Source organism: Acomys minous (assembly GCF_964271855.1).
Source record: "Acomys minous genome assembly, chromosome: 8".
Lineage (NCBI taxonomy): Eukaryota > Metazoa > Chordata > Mammalia > Rodentia > Muridae > Acomys > Acomys minous.
The window spans coordinates 37,120,794-37,141,215 of NC_140489.1; the positions used below are offsets into that span (position 1 = coordinate 37,120,794).

Below are 20,422 nucleotides of genomic sequence, written 5' to 3' on the forward strand. Positions count from 1 at the left end.
TGGCACAAGTTCCATTTCCAGGACTCACACGGGTGAAAGGAGAGAGTCCCAAAATTTGTCCTGCGACCTTCACGCATGTACAGCGCTCTCCCCCCACAATAGCAAGTGAAATATATTTTAAAGGAAATGACAATGACAAGGAGTCCATGTCTAAGCGGAGTGAAATATTCCAAAATGACTCTCCAGTCCCCTTCTTTCCACTGTGGCCATGTTGGAGGAGGCTCTGTTTTGGCACAAGGGTGGAAATGTCAGACAAAACATCTAGATTGCTGTCTCACTGACCAGAAGGCATCTGTATGATGTGGGGAAATACATTAGCTATGGAAACTATGGAACTAGGCTGGGCCACAGCCTAGTCCACACTGCTCAGGAAAACTTGAATCTCAGTTTCCTTCATCCCTCCAGGTGTCTGGGCTAATGGAGCAGTGTCTGGAATGGGTGGGGTCTGCAGGATTCCAGTCCATCTGGGGGTGCGGGTGTGGGGGGCAGGGGAGGTGGGGGAGAAGGCCTTCTTTGAGGATTTTAGCGAACGGCTGTCTTAGCTCAGAGCTATCCCCCAATGAAACAGCAACTCTTTTTTTTTTTTTTTTTGGGTTCACACGAGATGAGCACATTTATTGATGTTTGTCCGAGTCCTCCAAGCTTCTGGGTGTCACTTCTTGTGGGGGAAGGAGGCCCATCCCAGGCAGTATAAGGAGTAGACGGTGCCCCCCCAGGGTCAGTGCCATGGTCAGTCTGTACAGGACTCTGTCCATTCCCCCGCTCTTCAGGTGTACTGGGAGGTCGTTGTCCGCCTGGAAGAGTTTCTGCTTCTCGGCCACACGATTTTCTAAGTGGCTCCTGGTAGATGAGCTAAAAGAACGAACCAGAGCCTGGGAGACCCGCAAGGCCTTCATTTTGCGTCTTCGGCGGCTCGAGTCACCTCCCCTCTCCGCCCAAGGGCAGCGAGCCCTTTACCCTGAAACAGCAACTCTTTTGTTTCGGGTTTTGTTTTGTTGTTGTTTTTTTTAATGTATACAGTGCTCTTGCCTGCATGTACACCTGCACACCAGAAGAGGACACCGGATTTCATTATAGATGGTTGTGAGCCATCACGTGGTTGCTGGGAATTGAACTCAGGACCTTTGGAAGAGCAGCCAGTGCTCCCAACCTCTGAGCCAATCTCTCCAGACCAAAACAGCAACTCTTACACAATCTTCAGTGAAATGGATTGTGCCTGTTTATCAGCAAAGCGACTTAAGTCAGTTTATTCCGTGGTGAACAAGTACTAGATGAACCCTGGGGAGTGGGAGGGGCTTGGGGGTGAATGCATTTCATTGGCTGTGGCTGGGATGCTGGTGATGCTCTTTTTCATCCAGGTACCAGCTGCATGGCTATCTGTGAGCACCTTGAGAGTTGGGGGTCGCCAGCCTACATGCACCAGGAGGACACAGGGCATGCATGCACGGAGGCAGGGAGGGAGTGGCTCTTACTCCTGCCAATCTCAAGTTTGAGACTTCTGGGGTTTGAACATGCTCTACCTTGTCAGTTCTGGAATGGTGTGGTGGCGCATGCCTTTAATCCCTGCACTCGGGAGGCAGAGGCAGGCGGATCTCTGTGAGTTCAAGGCCAGCCTGGTCTGCCAAGCCAAGGCTACACAGAGAAACCCTGTCTGAGAGAGAGAGAGAGAGATAGCAGCAGGTCAATAGTTTCTCACCAAAGCAGACACACAATCCCTATTATGCACAAGGCAGGGATTAGAGTTCTGTCTTTCCACACTTCCCGTTTTGTTTGTTATAAAGACTAGGGCCGTAATTTGGGGTTGTTGAGAGACGCACTCTGATAGCCACTTTCCATTGGTAACAAGCTGTGGCAGCTCCACCTTCCCACCTGCCCCTCCCCCCCCTCAGCTGGCCGGCTGGGGACTGGAGGATGGGAGCCTTCCCACCCTATTCCTCCTGATCTGGCCACTTAGTGCCAAGAGTGTAAAAGAAACATTTGGGAGTGTCAGCATTCAGGGCTCTGGCATCTCACCTAGCCCCTGCGTAGACAGCAATAAAAAATAAAATAAAACTGAGTGTGAGGGTCTTTGTGTTTTGTAAGTAAAGACGGTCAGTACTGGGAGAAAACCAGGACTGTGGATCCTCAGTGGAGAAAGAGAAAAAAGAGAAGGGGATTAGGCAAGAAAAGGGGAGAGGGAGAAGAAAGGAGGGGGGAAGGAAGGAGGGAAGAAAACAAACCAGCCTACACACAGAAGAACACCTTTCCCTGGCTCCCAGTGGGTTTGTCTGAGATGAGCTTTAATTGGGTTTTCTTTTACATGTTGGTCCTGGTAGCTTACAGAGAAAAGCACCTTCTTGAAACTCCTAGGGGAAGGGAAGTGGCGAAGCAGCTTAGCCAGCTGGTATCTGACTATGGCGATGGCGTGCAGGAGTTGTTTGAAACCAAGAGGAGAGGCAACATTTCAAGACTCGGCACAATGTCAGAAAACACACACACACACACACACACACACACACACACACACACACACACACACAGAGTAACCTGTAGGTAGTTATCAATGCCGACACGTGTGGTCTCTTCCAGAGCCAACCATGAGAGCTGTAAACCTGCCCCATCAACACATGCAGTTGTGAAGGAGAGGAGGGCAGCGCCTGCAAAGACCTTATCTTTGAAGACTCTGCACTGGAGTTCACATTCAAAGTGTAGCCCACTGTGGCTCTGCAGGGGTTTGGTCCTGACCCGCAACAGTTGCTACTGGACAGGAAAGGAGCTATACCAGACAGTTCCAGAAAACCAGTTCCACTGCACATTCCTTCTCGTGAGAAACAGATGGCTCCTTGCTCTGAGATGACCAACATGTCCAGAAACCCATCTCTGTTCCTCCTTTGTTCCAAAGCAAACACTTCCTTGGCTTCTGTTTTGTGCCCAGCTGAACTCTGTGGGAGGGAAACTCCTAGAACCAAGCACCTGGTTGGGAGCTGATGTCAGCAAGCCTCTGGGCAGGCCGTGGCCGCAGCTGGGGGCTGCTTTTGTAATGACATCTGAGGATCCAAATAAGAGTGTGCAATTGAGATGTGATATGACTAAATTAATAAACTATATTTTTTTTTAAAAAAAGTGTGCAGTACCGATGCAGCCCGTGGGTTGACTTCAAGAGGGACACCAACATTTACAGCGTAGGTGGCAGAGACCAGGGTCTGTGCTCAGAGCTTTGTGGATATAATCCCACAAGACCCTCATAACAACCAAGGAAACTAAAGTCCAGAGAACCACAGCCTGTCTTAGTCAGGGTTTCTGTTGCTGTTATGAAAGGCCATGACCAAAAGGCAACTTCGTAGAGGTGACCTTCATGCACGTTGTATTAAAATGTGTCTCTGTATATTCGATTGTTAATTGCTGGACCAGCAGGGAGCTAAATGCAAACAGAGTCTGGCGTTATTGCTATTGAAGACTCTCCTGCCTCAATGTTGTAAAGAAATTGTTCCCCACCATCAATAAAGAGCAGAACCACCTATAGCAAGCAGGCAGGAGAGTTAAGGTGGGACTTGTAATTCTAGTGGGCGTGGTCCCTGGTGGAGGGGAGGGGGGGGCAAGAAGGAGGAGAAAGAGGAAGGGGAGGAAGAGATCACCATGAGGGAGTTGCTATGAGGGCAAAGATGGTTCAAAGGCAGCCAGGTCAAGAGCAGAGGACAGGTAATAGGGGCACGTGGCTAGGACGCAGGCCAGGCTAGTGTAGGTGGGCTAGAATAGATGAGACTCTGCCCAGTTAGAGTGATTTAAAGCTTATTATAAATCTAACAGGCCTCTGTCTCATTATTTGGGAGCTAGAGTGGGTGTAGGGAAAAAACCCTATAATTCAACACAAGTTGGAGAGGAAAGGGTTAATTTGGCTAATACTTGCACATTATGTAGTCTATCATTGAGGGACGTAGGGACAGGAACTCAAACAGAGCAGGAACCTGGAGGCTGGAATTGATGAAGAGTCCATGGAGGGGTGCTGCTTACTGGCTTGCCTCTCACGGTTTGATCAGCTTACTTGCTTATAGAACCCAGGACCACCAACCCAGGCATGGAACCTGTAGCCTGGACCCTCCCACACTGATCACTAATTGAGAAAATACCTTACAGCTGGATCTCACGGAGGCATTTCCTCAACTGAGGCTCCTTCCTCTCTGATGACTCTAGCTTGTGTCAAGTTGACACAAAAACAGCCAGTACATATCCCTGTGGGATGAGGAAGCCAGGAGCGAAACCCACGTGGTCTGACCTCATCCCTCCATGCAGATTGACCGACTCTTAGATCTGGGCGTGACACCCACTGCGGATGCGAGGGTCTGTCTGCCATGGAGAACAAACAGGATATACAGGGCATCCATAGCCTTTCATGGTGTCACCACAAGTGAGGCATGGTGATCAGGGAGGCCACGGACTTGCTGGCCAGTGGCCCCACAAGAATTCTTAGGAATGGCTTGAATTTTGGAAATAGGCAGAGCTGGAGAACCAGTTACCAAACTGCATAGGTCATCCGGCTTGGCACAATAAGGTGTGTCCTTCATAAACTTGTCCGTGTCTGGTCATCTTGAGTGGTTCTCAGGCTGGTCATGAAGGCAGCGGGGGAAGCTGTGTCTGGGGCGGCAAGGAATCTCTTCCCAGTCTGAACTGCAACCTGCCTCCTTGTCACTGGTTCCTACGGCTCCAGGTTGAACCCAAAGGCCTTCTGACCACTTCACTCCAGCTTAGCAAGCTTAGACCCAGGCAGACTAGAAGCAGCAAAGTAGAAAAGACACAGATGCCCTGGAGCCCTGGGTTCCACCCCACACAGTTATGTCTGTGCCACATGCTTAGACCCAGGTATGATGTGGTTCTAAAGTCCAAGCGACACATTTAGCCAGAGGTGGGAATTGCTGCATTGAGAAGAGAGGAGCAGGGCTGGAGAGATGGCTCAGTTGGTAATGTGGTTATGGTGCAAGCATGAGGAGCTGAGTTCGATTCCCAAGAACCCATGCTAAAAAACAAAAGGGTGGGAGGTAAGACAAGGAGGATTCCTGGGCATTGCTGGCCAGCCAATCTAGATGAATCAGTGAGTCCTAGGCCAGTGAGACTGGTAAGGGGAACAGACCTTTCACATGCTAGGCAAATGCTACACTACTGAGCGGCACTTCCAGCCCCTGATACAATTCTGATTCCTCATCTAATTTATTCTAAAATGAAAGAGAGAGAGACAGAGAGAGAGACAGACAGAGAGAGAGAGAGAGAGAGAGAGAGAGAGAGAGAGAGAGAGAGAGAGAGAACAGAGAGACAGGGTGTGTGAGAGTTTATTTTGGCCTCTCAGCAGTCTCTCAAGTGCAGTAGTTACACAGACCCTCTCTGGTCCTGGTTGTGCCCTCAGGCCTTTGGGTCAGTGGTTACTCCCTTTCCTTTTCCCTCCATGGTTGCTCCTTCTTCAGCTCAAGGCCGTTTTCTCCCTTTTACAGAGCAGGCGGGAGTTTCAGGTCAACCACAGCCCCCACTGGTATTTACCCATCCAGTCCCTGTGCAGTTTACCCCACACTCCGTCCATAGGATCACATCTGGCTTACGCTTGAAGTAACGTTGCGTTGTGGTTAATTTTACCTGTCTGCTGGACGGGGCGATAGAGGTAGCCAGCAATTTGTTCAAACACTACCCTTGCTTGTCAGTGAGGGCATTTTATTGGACTAGAGTCACATTGGAATTGTTTGCAGGAGTAAGACAGCCGGCACTCCTCGTGGTGAGCATACCTTGTCTAGTTGCTGAAGGCTGGGACAGAGCAGAAAGGGTCACCCTCCTGTGGTAGAGGGAGTCCTCCCGACCTCCCTCCACCTTTACACCAGCTTCTCGGCTTTCCTGGGTCTCAGGCCTGCACGTCTTTGGTTTAGGACTGCACCGTTGGCTCTTCTGGGTCTCAGCTTGCTATGTTGGGACTTGCCTACCCTGCCCTCCACCAGCATGGCCTGAGCATTCTCACTGACTCCCCTGTCCCCCTTCCTTCCCAGGCCTGAGTGAGTCTGGACAGGTGGACACTCCCTCTCCGGTCTCCTTCCTCAGTCAACTTAGCTTATGATAATGCTTTTTCCAGGGAACTGGGCCAACAGATGTTCACAGATGACTAAAACAGGCTCTGGCTATGTCCCTGGTCCTGCTGCCACTTTTTCTTTCCACAGCTGAAAATATCTCAGAACCCACATCATTCCATTTTGCTGTCAATCACTTTGGCCAGAAGGCTCTGCTGTCAACTCATCTCTTTGTCGGTCCTTTCTCATACTGCATAATCCTCATCCAAAACAAGTGAGGGATGGTGCGGTGCTTCGGAGGGGCCCGTACACTTCGATCTGCTATGGTTCCCAGAAACTCTTTGGAGAAGGAATCTGTGTCTTAGCAGGAACTGGGTTCTGCTGGGTTATCATCTTGATTTTTACATGGAAAGAGAAGAAGGAAGGGAGAAAGAGAGAAAGCCTGAAAGAAAAGAAATGGGTAGCAGCTTCCATCGGCCACGTCGAGATGGAATAACATTGTATGAGCAGCTTGTGTTTGCAGGTAACCTATAAATCTGGCACACTGTGTATGAGGGGACCAACAATTTCAGCATGCCACATGCCAGCTACAAAATTATACATATCCATTGGTTTCCATTCTTAGTAGTTGAAAACACTTCAACACACACTGTTGGCAATGCTCTTTCTTGTTCCAAGCATAGGAAGACGTAGGGCAGTGGTGTGTGTGTGTAGGGGGTGGGGAGGGAGGTTTGCTGCTCAAGAGCATAGCTATGGTGGGGCTAGGAGAGCCTTAGAGACCTGGACAACCACCACTTCAAGGTCTCCCCTCAAGGCAGCTCTCCGAAAGACCATAAGCAAGGTCTGAAGCTGTGGAGGCCTTTCCAGAACCCACAAGAGTGACGCTTGTAGGAGTGTGTCAGGTGGGCATGAGGCAATGTTCCCAGAGCCCTTGGGGCCCCTGCTTAAAGGACCATTTATGCCCAAGTTATTATCCTGCCTAGTATTTGTGTCTGCAACAACAGCTGTGACAAAGGAGCCCACAAAGGCCAACCTGCGGTTCTGTTGCTTAATGTACACAGTGAAGGCTGGAGGCGGACAGGAGGCGATGAGGTTTGTCTTTGATCCAAACATGTTTCAGTTGGCTGAGGCCTGCAGGAAAGCCCAGATAGGTTAAGGCAGAGTTAATGTCTTCTGGGCCCCCAGCAAGGGTGGCAGCTTAAAGTTAGCTTGAATACATGCATGCAAGGAAATGCTTGAGATGCTCATTTCAATATTCCCCCCTCCCTTCCTTCCTCTTTCCCTCCCTCCTTCCCTCCTTCTCTCTCTCCCTCCCTCCTTCCTTCTCTCTCTCTCCCCCTTTCCTTTTCTTCCTGACAGGTTTTCTCTATGTTGCCCATTCTGTCCTGCAACTTATATGTAGACCAGCTTGACCTTGAACTTGCAATCCTTTTGCCTCAGATCCTTTTTGTTTGTTTGTTTGTTTTTGTTTTTTTGTTTTTTTGAGACAGGGTTTCTCTGTGTAGCCTTGGCTGTCCTGGACTCACTCTGTAGACCAGGCTGGCCTTGAACTCACAGTGATCCACCTGCCTCTGCCTCCCGAGTGCTGGGATTAAAGGCGTGTGCCACCACACCTGACTTGCCTCAGGCTCTTAAGTGCTGGGATTACAGAGGCATGTCACCCTACCTCATTTCTACTTTTTTTTTGCGGGGGGTGGGGGGGTGGGGGGTGGGTTTCAATACAGGGTTTCTCTGTGTTAGCCTTGCCTGTCCTGGACTCACTTTGTAGACCAGGCTGGCCTTGAACTCACAGCAATCTGCCTTCCTCTGCCTCCCAAGTGTTGGAATTAAAGGTGTGTGCCACCATGCCTGACTTTCAACATCTTTTATGAGAGGCAGGGCTCAGGGTACTACCCCAATATGTGAAGGCCAGCCATAGGAATTGGCCCTTGGTGCCAGGTGGAGACCCTCCTTTCCAGGTCAAGCAGTGTGCCTCGTGTGGAGGGTCCAGGTCCTGACTCTTGCAAGGCTAGGGCTGTCCTTTTCCACCTGGAGTCATCTCAAATCCTGCTTTGCACTGCTTGGCCCTTAGATGTAGAAGGAACTGCCCAAGTTCGCCCAGAATCTGGAGGTCTGGGCTTCCAGTTGGCACATGTCCACGCTGCCTTGTCTACAACCTCTACACCCAACCAGAAGCTGGCAAATATGGCCTCCCTGTGCCCAGCTGTGAGGCATAGAAAGCCTGGCCAGCATCCCGTTCTCTTCTGCACCAGTCAAGCGTTCTAGCATGTGCTTTCAGAATGTTTGCTCCATTATCATGTTCTGTCAGGCCCGGGGAGCGAATGTGAGGTTGAGAATTAGACTTGGGTCACAGCTTTCTGTGGCCTTGCTTCTTCTTCAGAAAATGGACATTAATCATCCTGCATCATATGATGAATCCTCGATGAAGAACTGCCCTCCAGCTGGGTGGCAGTGGCGCACGCCTCTAATCCCAGCACTCACGGAGGCAGCGGCAGGAGGATCTCTGTGAGTTCAGGCCAGCCTGGCCTACAGAATCAGTTCCAGGTCAGCCAGGGCTGCTATACAGAGAAACCCTGTCTCAAAAAATGAAAGATAAGTCAGATGTGGTGGCACATACCTTTAATCCCAGCACTCGGGACGGAGAGGCAGGCAGATTGCTGTGAGCCTGGTCTACAAAGTGAGTCTCAGAAAAGCCGGGGCTACAGAGGAGGGCGGGGTGAGCTAGAGAGATGGCACAGGGGTTAAGAGCACTTGCTGCTAGGGACTCTGGTTCAGTTCTTAGCACCACATAATGGCTCATAGCCATCCTTAACTCCAGTTTCTGGGGTTCTGGTGCCCGGAACTTCATTTTTCTTCTCTTAGATCTTTTTTTAACCCTCTCAGCTAGCTAGCATGCTGACTGCTCCAGACTGATCCTTAGGGCGGGGATCTCAGAGGAAGGCAGCCTCCTCATCCTTCATTCTGATTGGATGACATGATCATTCCTAAATCAATTATTATGCCTCATTGGTCAGGCCTAGAAAGGGGTGGGGTCAACCCTACCTGAAGCACAGGGACAGTGCTTTCCCCCTCAGGAATATAGGGTTGCCAGGAGCAGGAAGCGGTTGCTGGGCAGCCAGACAACAGATACTTATTGTCCTTGCATTTGTACTGTGCTCTTCAGGGTGTCTCGGTGCTGTCTGCCTCAAGCCACCTGGCTTCCTGGCTCTTGTTTCTTCCTCTCATTTAGGTCATTAATACCACCCTTCAACACTTCCCTTTAACCCTCTGTTTCAGTCTTTTTCAAAATTTTCTGCTTTGCAAGTGAATATGTTTGTGTGTGTGTGGTGTGTGAGTATGGGTGTATTAGTGTGTGACACAGGAGGATGCTGGGTGTCCTGCTTTATTGTTCTCTGCCTTATTCCTTTAAGACAGGGTCTCTCCCTGAACCTAGAGCTAGGTCTGGCAAATAGCAAGCTCTGATGACCATCCTCCTGTGCCATCCTTTGTTGCTGGGCTTACAGGCACACACACTATCATGACTGCTGAAAGAAAAACCTAAAGAGTTTGTACCTAGTTTTTTGTTGTTGTTGCTGTTTGTTTGTTTGTTTGTTTGTTTTGAGGCAGGGTTTCTCTTGCAGTCCTGGTTGTCTTGGACTGTCTTTGTAGACCAGGCTGGCCTGGAACTCACAGAGATCTCCTGCCTCTGCCTCCCAAATGCTGGGATTAATGGTGTGCGCCACCGCACCAAGCTATACCTAGTTTTATGCTCATGCATACTGAAAGAATATTTTAAAAGTTGGCTGTGGCAGCTCATGCTTGCAATCCCAGCACTGAGGAAACTAAAGCAGGAGGATTGCTGTGAGTCTGAGGCTAGCTTGAGCCACAGGCATAGCGACCCCTCCTCCCCCAGACAGGTTTCTCTGTGTAACCCTGGCTGTCCTGGATTCATTTTGTAGACCAGTCTGGACTTACAGGTATGTGCCACTGTGCCAAGCTAAGCCACAGGCTTTTTATTTGGGAATTTGAACTCAAGCCCTCATGTCTGTGTAGCAATGTTTCTAGACACTGAGCCCTATCTCTAATAATATTTTTATATTGAATTTTATTTTATGTGCATTGATGTTTTGCCTGCACTTTTGTCTGTGTTAGGGTGTCAAAGTCACAGACAGCGGTGAGCTGCCATGTGGATGCTGGGAATTGAATCCACGTCCTCTGGAAGAGCATCCAGTGTTCTTCACTTCTGAGCCATCTCTCCAGGCCTGAGCTATCTCTCTAATCTGAACCTCACCTTTAAAAAGTAAGTGCTTTCTCTCCCTGTCCTCTCTTCTTCTATTTCTTTTTTTTCTTCTTCTTGAGATAAGGTCTTAATTGTTTTATTAGCCTCTCCTACTGAAATGTAAGCTCGTCAGGGCAAAGACTGTTCTCCAATCTGGTCACTGCTATATCCTTTCTCCTTAGGACAGTGCCCACCACATGGTAGGTACTCTATAAGCAATGGCTAAATGGAGGAATGGGTGTACACACCTATCCTATGAAGTGCTGAGATGAAGCCCAGGCTCCTGCAGTTACAGCAGAGGCCCTGAAACTTAAGGATCTCCTTGGCTGAGGTGGAAAAGAGGCTGTTGTTCTAAATGCTAATTGTTGAGTGTTAATAAGAAAACAGCAGAGGGGAGCCGCGTGTATTATGGTGTGTTCCCACCAAGTGAAGGGTAGAAGGCACCCTGACGCAGCAATTCAAACTGAGCAAGTGGCAGGAGGCATTCGTCATCGTCTGGCTGCTGCTAATACAGGCATCCCAAGCACTTAGAAAGCACCTGCCCCGGCTCAAGACCTGAATCACATTGAGAGCAGTAATTAAGTTTTGGCAAATAGCAGCTGTCACATTTAAACTGAAGTGGCTCATTTGAATGTTATTGGTTTTATAGCTTCTTTTAAATAGAATCTATTTTGATTTTACTGTTAACGCTAAAGGAAAAGATTTTGTTTGTTTGTTTGTTTGAGACAGGGTTTCTCTGTGTTATCTTGGCTGTCCTGGACTCACTTTGTAGACCAGGCTGCCTTCAAACTCACAGCAATCCACCTGACTCTGCCTCCCAAGTGCTGGGATTAAAGGTGTGAGCCACCACACCCAGCTAAGATTTTATTGTTAATGCTAAAGAGTTTGCACCTAGTTTTATGTTTGTGCATATGGAAAGAATATTTTAAAAAATTGGGTGTGGTAGCTCATGTCATAACCCCAGCACTGAAGAAACTGAAACTCTGATGCTGTGAGGGTTTTGTCTTGTTTTGTTTTGTTTGGTTTGGTTTTTCCAGACAGGGTTTCTCTGTGTAGCCTTGGCTGTCCTAGACTCACTTTGTAGTAGACCAGGCTGGTCTCGAACTCACAGCGATCCACCTGCCACTGCCTCCCTAGTGCTGGGGTTACAGGTGTGAGCCACCACGCTTGGCTGATGCTGTGAGTCTGAAGCTAGACTGTGCCACAAGCTACAGAATGAGACTTTGTTTCAAACATAAAGGAAAGGGGCATGAATAGGGAAGGCGGAGGAGGGAAAAGGAAGGAAGGAGAGAGAGAAAAGAAAAAGAAAAAATAGAAGATGACCAGCAAGAGAGGGGAGTGAGAAAAATAACAGACATATGCTTGACCATGACAAAAGAAAACCCATCACTTTGTATGCTAACAAAAGTAACTAATTCAAACATTAAAACAAAAGCTAATAGGTTTATGAGCATTTGTATCCTTTATAAAGAAACTTACTTACTACTCAACTTGGCGAAACCCTTTCCAAAGAGTCAAACCTTTGTCTTTGATGTTTGACAGGGAAGTCTGAGAAGGCGTCCAAGAGATCACCTGGCCATTTCAGCCTCTCTCATCCCTTCTGAGTAAAGCCTGGGTTTACTCAGCTGACCCCAGGGCTCTGTTCCTGACCTTATCCTGCTTCCCACCTAGGGACAGCTGACCCTTCCTCCCAAGCTACCTCATCATCTCCAGGAAGTGACCTGGCGGGCCTCTGGGCTTGAGAACAAGCACTTCTAGCCTCGGCCTCCCCCAGCCTCAGGAATCTGCCTGCGAGCATCCAGGTTGGGGGGGTGGGGGGGGGGAGTGTAATTACTCACCAGGAATGCCCAGCTGTGCTTTGGGTGTTTGCTTGCTGGTATTTGCTGGGAACTGGAGATATCTGGGAGGGCTCCCCAGCTTTTCTTAGCTGGCCCAGACAGGGCAGCTGTCAAGCACGGCTATCTTTGTTCTCCGACTGACCTCAGAGTTGCCGCTGGAGCTAAAGATTAGCTTAAGGGTCCTTCCCTGCTTTTAGCCCAGGAAGTTGGGAGAGAGATAGAAGCCTGCTCACTAATAAGGAAAAGGGTATCAGCAACCAGAAAGCCGCTTGTTCTGTCCTGAGACCAGAGAGCTGGACACAGCGTGGGAAGCAAAGAGGCTTTCCCCCACCCCACCCCCCTTCTCTGCTCCAGGCCAGTCTTTTATTAGAGATCCTGTAAGGGCAGCCTGCCCACTGCCCCCCACACCCTGCAGTCTGTGGTGGGAGGGGAGGAATGGCCCTCAGGAAACAGTCCCAGTCAAGCAGAAGATGAGGGCTGGGAGCTGCTGACTGGGCTGGCTGCTCAGGGGACACAGCCTGCTCAGTGGCTTTCCCCAAAGGCTCAAGGACTTAGGAACCTCATATGGGGACCACATCAAAGGACTGATGTCCCAGGGCCCCCGTCTCAGGTTTGATAGGGAAACTGAGGCAGAGTGATGGAACTTCACTAAAGCTGTTTTTCTTACAGCAAATACCTCATAGGAACACAGGAGGTGGAGAATGTGGACAAAGGGCTCAAATAAAGCAGAGAATGATGTGTCCGCATGAGAAGTGTGCCACGAGAGTTTCAGAGAACTTTTAATTCAACAATCCATTTGCTATTGGGTCTGAGGACAAAGCTAGTTTGGGCTTTTTTAAAATCTAGAAACCGAAGAATTCATAGTGCTGTCGCTTGTTTTCTGTCACTGGGACAAACATCATGATCAAAGCATAACTTTGGGGCCTGGAGAGATGGCTCAGAGGTTAAGAGCACTGACTACTTTTTCAGAGGTCCTGAGTGTCCAATTCCCAGCAACCACATGGTGTCTCATGACCATCTATAATGAGATCTGATGTCCTCCTCTGGTGGACAGGCACACATGCAGGCAGAACATTGTATAAATCAATCAATCATATATATGTGTGTATATATATATATGTGTGTGTGTGTGTGTGTGTGTATCTATATCTATCTATCTATCTATCTATCTATCTATCTATCTATCTATCTAAAACTTTGAGAAGAAAGGGTTTAAAGGGTTTATTTCCTCTGACACCTCCAGGTAACAGTTGATTACAGAAGAAAGCAGGGCAGGAACCTGGAGAAAGGCACTGAAGCAGAGACCGTGGGAGAGAGCTGCTCACTAGCTTTCTGCCTCTAGCTCCTGCTCAGCTAGCTTTCTTGTATGTAGCCCTCACCCCCTAGTTATGGATGGTCCTCTTACAGCAATTAGCAATCAAAAAAATGTCCCCATGGAAATGCCCACAAACCAGGCTGATTGATGCAGTCCCCACAATTGAGACTCTTAAGATAACTCTGGGCTGTGTCAAGTTGACAGCTGAGGCTAACTAGGAGACATGCGTGGAGAGCTGTTCCGGTCTCCTGGTAGCCTTCTAAGGCTTACAGTTGAGTATCCTTTATCCAAAGTGCTTAAGACTAGAAGTGTTTCAGATTTCAGGATCCCTGCCCCTGATCTGGGAGTATTTGCATATACATAATGTGGCATCTCAGGAACGAAGTCAAAATCTTAATTAATTTCTTTTGCAAATATACAGACTAAAGGTAATTTTACACAATATTTTTAGTACATCTGCGTGTTGACTGCAATCTATCACGTGAGGGGAGGTGTGGAATTTTCCACTTGTGGTGTTATATTGGCACTCTGAAAGTTTTGATTCAGGGAACATTTCACATCTTGAATTTCACTGGGCATGGTGATGCAAGCCTGGAATCCCAGCACATTAGGTGCTCGAGAGATGGCTTAGAGGTTAAGAGCACTGGTTATTTTAGAGGACCCGGGTCTAATTTTCAGCACTCTTGTGGCAGCTCACAGCCATCTGTAAATCCAGTCCCAAATGCCTTCTTCTGCCTCTTTGGACACCAGGCACACATGTGGTGCACCAAATAAAATACCAATACTCATGATGTAAATACACACACACACACACACACACACACACACACACACACACACACACACATATATTCCCCACCACCATCCAAATTCCAGCACTTGGGAGATGAAGGCAAGAAGACCAGAGCTCAAAGTCATCTTTAGCTAAGTAGAGTCCAAGGCCAGCCTGGGCTGTGTGAGACCTTGTCACAAACAAACAAACAAAGTCGGGAGGTTCAGATTAGGGTGCATACTCATTTTGTGTTCAAATGATTACTGTGCCTCTGTGAAGGGAGAGAACCCAGGGTACAAAGAAGGAAATCCCCCAACTGCTGGACTCACAGTGGCTCACAGTGGCTCAGGTTTCCAGTATCCCACGAGTCTGTGCTTCCCTAGAGGGCTCTGCAGGGCCAACACCTCATAGCAGGGCAAGAAGAGTGAATGACACTTGCAGAGGCCTGCTGTCTACCATGCCCTGGACTGCTGTGCTGTCTTCTTTGTGTCATTTCAAATGTCAGTCCAAGGACCAGGCTGTAGCTCAGTGGAAGAGTGCTTGCCTAAGAGACATGAGTGTCAATGTTCGAGGACAACTTTGACTTGAGGTTGCTTTGACAAACACTGGTCCGGTTCATTTCCTCTGGGATTATGCCTGTCTGTGACTAGCTATTGTGTAGCTGGGGGCTATGGGAGGAAGCCCAGGCCTGGCCCAGTATTTAGTTAACCATTTCTTTTTCTTTCTTTTTTCTTTTTATCTTTCTTTCTTTCTGTTTTTTTGTTTGTTTGGTTGGTTGTTTTGTTTTTGTTTTTTGAGACAGGGTTTCTCTGTGTAGCCTTGGCTGTCCTAGACTTGCTTTGTAGACCAGGCTGGCCTTGAACTCACAGAGATCTGCCTGCCTCTGCCTCCCTAGTGCTGGCATTAAAGGCGTGCACCACCACCGCCCGGCAAAAATGTGTAGCCCCCTGCCTCCTCCAGTAAATCCTACTGGTGTGCGCCACCACAACTGGCCTTTCTTTTTGTTGTTGTTGCTTTTTTGTGAGACTTGTTTTTGTTTGTTTGTTTTTTGTTTTGCTTTGTTTTCTGTGTAGCCTTGGCTGTCCTGGACTCACTTTGTAGGCCAGGCTGGCCTGGAATTCACAATGATCCTCCTGCCTCTGCCTCCTGGGGTGCTGGGATTAAAGGAGTGTGCCACCACATCCAGCCATCGTTTGCTCTTTCTAAGGCTCCCAGCATTCATGCCTGGCACGGAGTGGGTGTGTGCTAGGCAATCTCGGAGTTCTCGGGCATCTCCAAGCCCCCTTCTTTCCCAGGGAGGTTTGTTTCTCTACCTAGAGCAAGTCTTTCTCAACAACGGGCACCTGTGGCTCCTGGTGACTCACTGAAGCAGCCACCCTGGGCTGTTGGCAGTGACAAAGTGGGAGGCAGAGGCACCTCTCTTTCTTGGGTCGCTCCACAGAAAAGGCTGCCCTGGTAGAGAGAAGCAACTTCAGTGTTCTCTTTTTTTTTTTTTTTTCCAGAGCTGAGGACCGAACCCAGGGCCTTGCGCTTGCTAGGCAAGCGCTCTACCACTGAGCTAAATCCCCAACCCCCTTCAGTGTTCTCTTCTTCACCAGTTTCTTGGGAGTGAGTCCCTCCCCTCTCGTGTGTATGACGGCAAGATCTCTTCCCTGAACCTCAGCTCATCTGTTTTTGCAGCCGGAGAATCCAAAGGATGCAAAGATGCGGTCACAGCTGAGCCTCTGGGGTGGGTCGGTGTGTTTCCTATTTGACTCTTCCCACTTGGCTCATCATTCCCCAGCTCACCTCTCTCCCTTCTCTCTGCACACACAACTGCAGGGAGTGATGGGGATTGAACCCAGGCCTCCAAACATGCTAAGTGTGCCGACATCACTGAGCTACACCTCCAGCTCAGGATTCTCTTTTGACTCTTTTGGTTTGTGTCTTCTTATGCTACCCAGGCTCATCTGAAACTCAGTCTAAAGTGGTCCTCTGGGTTACCATTTGCACTGGTACCTGGCAATGGGGCTATGGGAATGCGCCACTGGGCCCAGCTAGGGATGTATTCCTCTTGAACTTTTATTCAAAATGTCAGCTGAGGCATGGAGGTACAGGACTTTAATTCCAGCATCTAGGAGGCACAGGCACATGGATCTTTGTGAATTTCAGGTCAGAGTGGTCTAGAGAGTAAGTTCCATGCTGGTCAGGTTATATTGAGATTTGTTGTCTCAAAGGCAAATAAAAACAAACAAATGAACAAACAGACCCAAACAAACAAACAAAAACCAAAAAATAAAACAATAAAAAAAATCTGTAATCCCAGCACTCAGGAGGCAGAGGCAGGCAGATTTCTGTGAGTTCGAGGCCAGCCTGGCCTACAAAGGACAGCCAAGGTTACAGAGAGAAACCCTTGAAACAGAACAAAACAAAACAAAACAACAACTAAAACCAAGAAACAAATCCAAAACCAATTGAAATATCATATAAAATAGACTTTATTCAGCTTCTCACTTCTACTCAAGCAAAACAAAACATCCTCCACTCAGAGCTGAACAGTCCTCACAACCAACCCTCCGCTGAGCTGTCACTAGACATGGACTGTCTATTTTAAGAGAGACAGGGTCACATCTACCTAGCTGGCCTGCCCCACTCCTCTCCTTTTTGCTTTGTCGTGCTGTGCTTGTATATTTGAGACGGCACTGCTAAATCAAGCCTTGAACTCACGATCTTCTTGTCTTTGTCTCCCGAGTGCTGGGATTATAGATTTGTGTCATCGCATTATGCTTCTCTCTCTCTGTCTCTCTCTCTCTGTCTGTCTCTCGCTCTGTCTCTCTCTTCTGTGCGTTTATAGGCCAAAAGTCCATGTCAGGTATTTTCCTCCATCACTCTACACCCTACTTTTTGAGACAAGATCACTTTCTGACTCTGAAGCCTGCTGATTCATTCAGACTGGCTGGCCTGAGTACCCAACTCTGTCTTCCTGGGGATGGGCGTACAGATACCTATGTGCTGCCATGCCTAGCTTCTACGTAGGCTCTGAGGAGCGAGTTCTCCTATTCACACAGCAAACACTTTATTGAAAGAAGCATCTCCTCAGCCCCATTCTCTTCTCCCTTTACTTCTTTTTTTTTAATTATTTAGAACAATCAATTTACATATATATATTTTCCTTTTTTAATTAATTTATTCTTGTTACATCTCAATGGTTATCCCATCCCTTGTATCCTCCCATTCTTCCCTCCCTCCCATTTTCCCCTTATTCCCCTCCCCTATGACTGTTCCTGAGGGGAATTACCTCCCCCTGTATATGCTCATAGGGTATCAAGTCTCTTCTTGGTAACCTGCTGTCCTTCCTCTGAGTGCCACCAGGCCTCCCCATCAAGGGGACGTGGTCAAATATGAGGCACCAGAGTACGTGTGAAAGTCATATCCCACTCACCCTTTACTTCTATCACAGTGCCAGACATAGATAAATACCTGATGAGTGGATGAATGAATGAATGAATGAATGGATGAATGAATGAAATTTGGGAAATCAGTAAAATCTGCATGGCAAGGACAGAATGAATTTCTACTAGAATCTATGGTGGCAGGAATATCTGTTATTCATTCATTCAGATCATCAATAGCACATGAAAAGACTTACCCAAAAAGAGCCCATTGCTCAACCACTATAATGACTTTTTTTTTCTTAAATGCTACCAGGTGGTAGGAGGGTGTGGAACAACTGATTCCTCATCTCCTGCTGCTAGAGAGTAAGTTGCTAACAGCCAACTTGAAGAACTGTGTGACAATATTTACTAAAATGAAGCACATGCAAACCCCGTGACCTAGCAGTTACGCTTGGAGGTATACATTCAGGAGAGATGGATGCTTATGTTCAACACACACACACACACACACACACACACACACACACACACACACCTATGACACAGGACTGGGGATTTAACTCATCTGATAGAATTTGGCCTCGCATCTATAAGGCATGGTAAAAAGAAGTTCAGGGTCATCCTGAGCTACATAGGAAATTAGAGGCCCGCCTGGGCTATCTGAGACAATGCCTCAGAACAAGACAACACAGCTAAGCAGCGCATGGTGGTGCATGCCTTTAATGTTGCTCTCGGAGACAGAAGCAGGCTGATTCCTTTGAGTTCAAGGCCAGCCTCTTCTACATATTGAGTGTCAGACCATCCAGGGCTACATAGTGAGACACTGTCTCAAAAAACAAAAACAAAAACACAGAAAAACTCTGTCTCGAAAAACAAAACAAACAAAAAGGTAAGAATGGCCTGGGGGTGGGGGGGCTGGAGAGCTGGCTCAGAGGTTAAGAGCACCGTCTGCTCTTCCAGAGGTCCTGAGTTCAATTCCCCACAACCACATGGTGGCTCACAACCATCTATAATGTGATCTAATGCCCTCTTCTGTCCTGAAGGTAGAGAACTGTGTATGTATTAATGAATAAATCTTTTTAAAAGAGAATGGCCTGGGGATGAACCAGCCTAGGTCCTGACAATGCTTTGTATCCTCATTTGCTGAGAGGTGTAGATGCATGGGTCAGTACTCTTGATTGGAGTAGTCTGTAATGAGTTATGCTCTGATTTAAAAGGTGGATGTTACAAACATCCAAATGCCTTAACATCTGTTAAAAAAAAAAGCAACAATTTTAGTAACTATGTTCCCTCTATGGAAAGTGGCTTCAGCTGGGCGTGGTGGCCCACGCCTTTAATCCCAGCACTCAGGAGGCAGAGGCAGGTGCATCGCTGTGAGTTAGAAGCCAGTCTGGTCTTCGAGTTTAGGATAGCCAAGGCTACACAGAGAAACATCTTGGGGGAAAAAAAAAAAAAGAAGGAGGCTTCATTCACCAACCCTGGCCAGCAGTTTCGGCTTCCATGCACTTCCTTGTCCACTCCTGCAGCGATGGTCATCTTCATCCATTACTATTTACTTCTCTTCTCAGAACATTTGGGTCTTTCTTCTTAGCAACAACCCATTCTTTTTTTTTTTTAATTTTATTTATTTATTTATATTATATATATGAGCGTTCTATCTGTATGTACACCTGCATGTCAGAAGAGGCTGTTAGAGGGTATAGATGGTTGTGAGCCACCATGTGGTTGCTGGGAATTGAACTCAGGACCTCTGGAAGAGCAGACAGTGCTCTTAACCACTGAGCCATCTCTCCAGCCCCAACAAGCTGTTCTTAAGCTGGTGCCCTTGAACTGACATGGTCTGTCCCAAGAACTTCCTGTCTCCCCTCAATCTCGCTCCCTTATGTTTTCAACCCGCCCTTCCAAATCAGATCCATTTTTCAGACTATAGGTAACTGAAGTTTCTGTTCTAAAGAAAGCTTCCTTTGGCTTCAGCCCCCCTCTCCCCTCTATGGCCGCTATTCCTTCCTTCTGTGTTTACTCTTAGTGATTTTTCTTGTTTTGGTTTTTCTTTCTTTCTTTCTTTTTTTTTTAAATAACTTATTTATTTTTATTGTATAGACATTGGTGTTTTGCCTGCATGTATGTCTCTATAAGGGTGTTGGATCTTGGAGTTACAGACAGTTGTGAGCTGCCATGTAGGTGCTGGGAATTGAACCGGGTCCTTTGGAAGAACAGTCAGTGTTCTTAACCGCTGAGCCATCTCTCCAGCCCCCTTGTTTTGGTTTTTCAAGGCAGGGTTTCTCTGTGTAGCCCTGGCTATTCTGGTAGACTAGGCTGGCCTCGAACTCAGAGATCTGCCTGCCTCTGCCTCCCACTTACTGGCTTTTAAAGCTCACAAGGGGTGAGGATTCGATCAGCCCTGATGAGACTTGATGTGCTGGGATGGATTAGTGGGGGGGGGGCATAGGGAGAAAAGAGAGGGAGGGGGCTATGATCCTTGTAAAGTGAATAAAACGACAACAAACCCTCACAGCTGTGGCCACTTCACTGAAAGCCCAGACAGATGAATTTTCAGCTGTGAGGTCCAGCGACCGTTGTTTTAGGCCTTGTACACAGACTCTTCTGGTACCTTTGATGTGGCCCATTTCCCTCACCTTGAAAACCTATCACCCCTCTACCTCCATGGTATGAGAAGCTCCAAGCTCTCTCCTCATCTTTTGCTAACTCCTTTTCCCTCTGTGTCTCCCATAAGTTATTGCTCTTTGCTTTCACATTCCTATTCCTTCCTTCTTTCATTTCCTCCCTTCCTCTCTTTTTGCCACGCTGAGGTCAAACCAGAACCTCGTGGATGCAAAGCAGGTGCTCT

At 47.9% G+C, this 20,422-nt stretch overlaps 1 pseudogene across 1 annotated transcript; it reads right to left on the reverse strand.

The window, feature by feature from the left end:
* Window positions 1-574: 574 nt before the first annotated feature.
* On the reverse strand, window positions 575-965 carry LOC311602897 (cytochrome c oxidase subunit 7A1, mitochondrial-like; annotated as a pseudogene). The gene has a single exon. The product of its transcript is annotated as a cytochrome c oxidase subunit 7A1, mitochondrial-like (transcript).
* Between the last annotated feature and the right edge of the window lie 19,457 nt (window positions 966-20,422).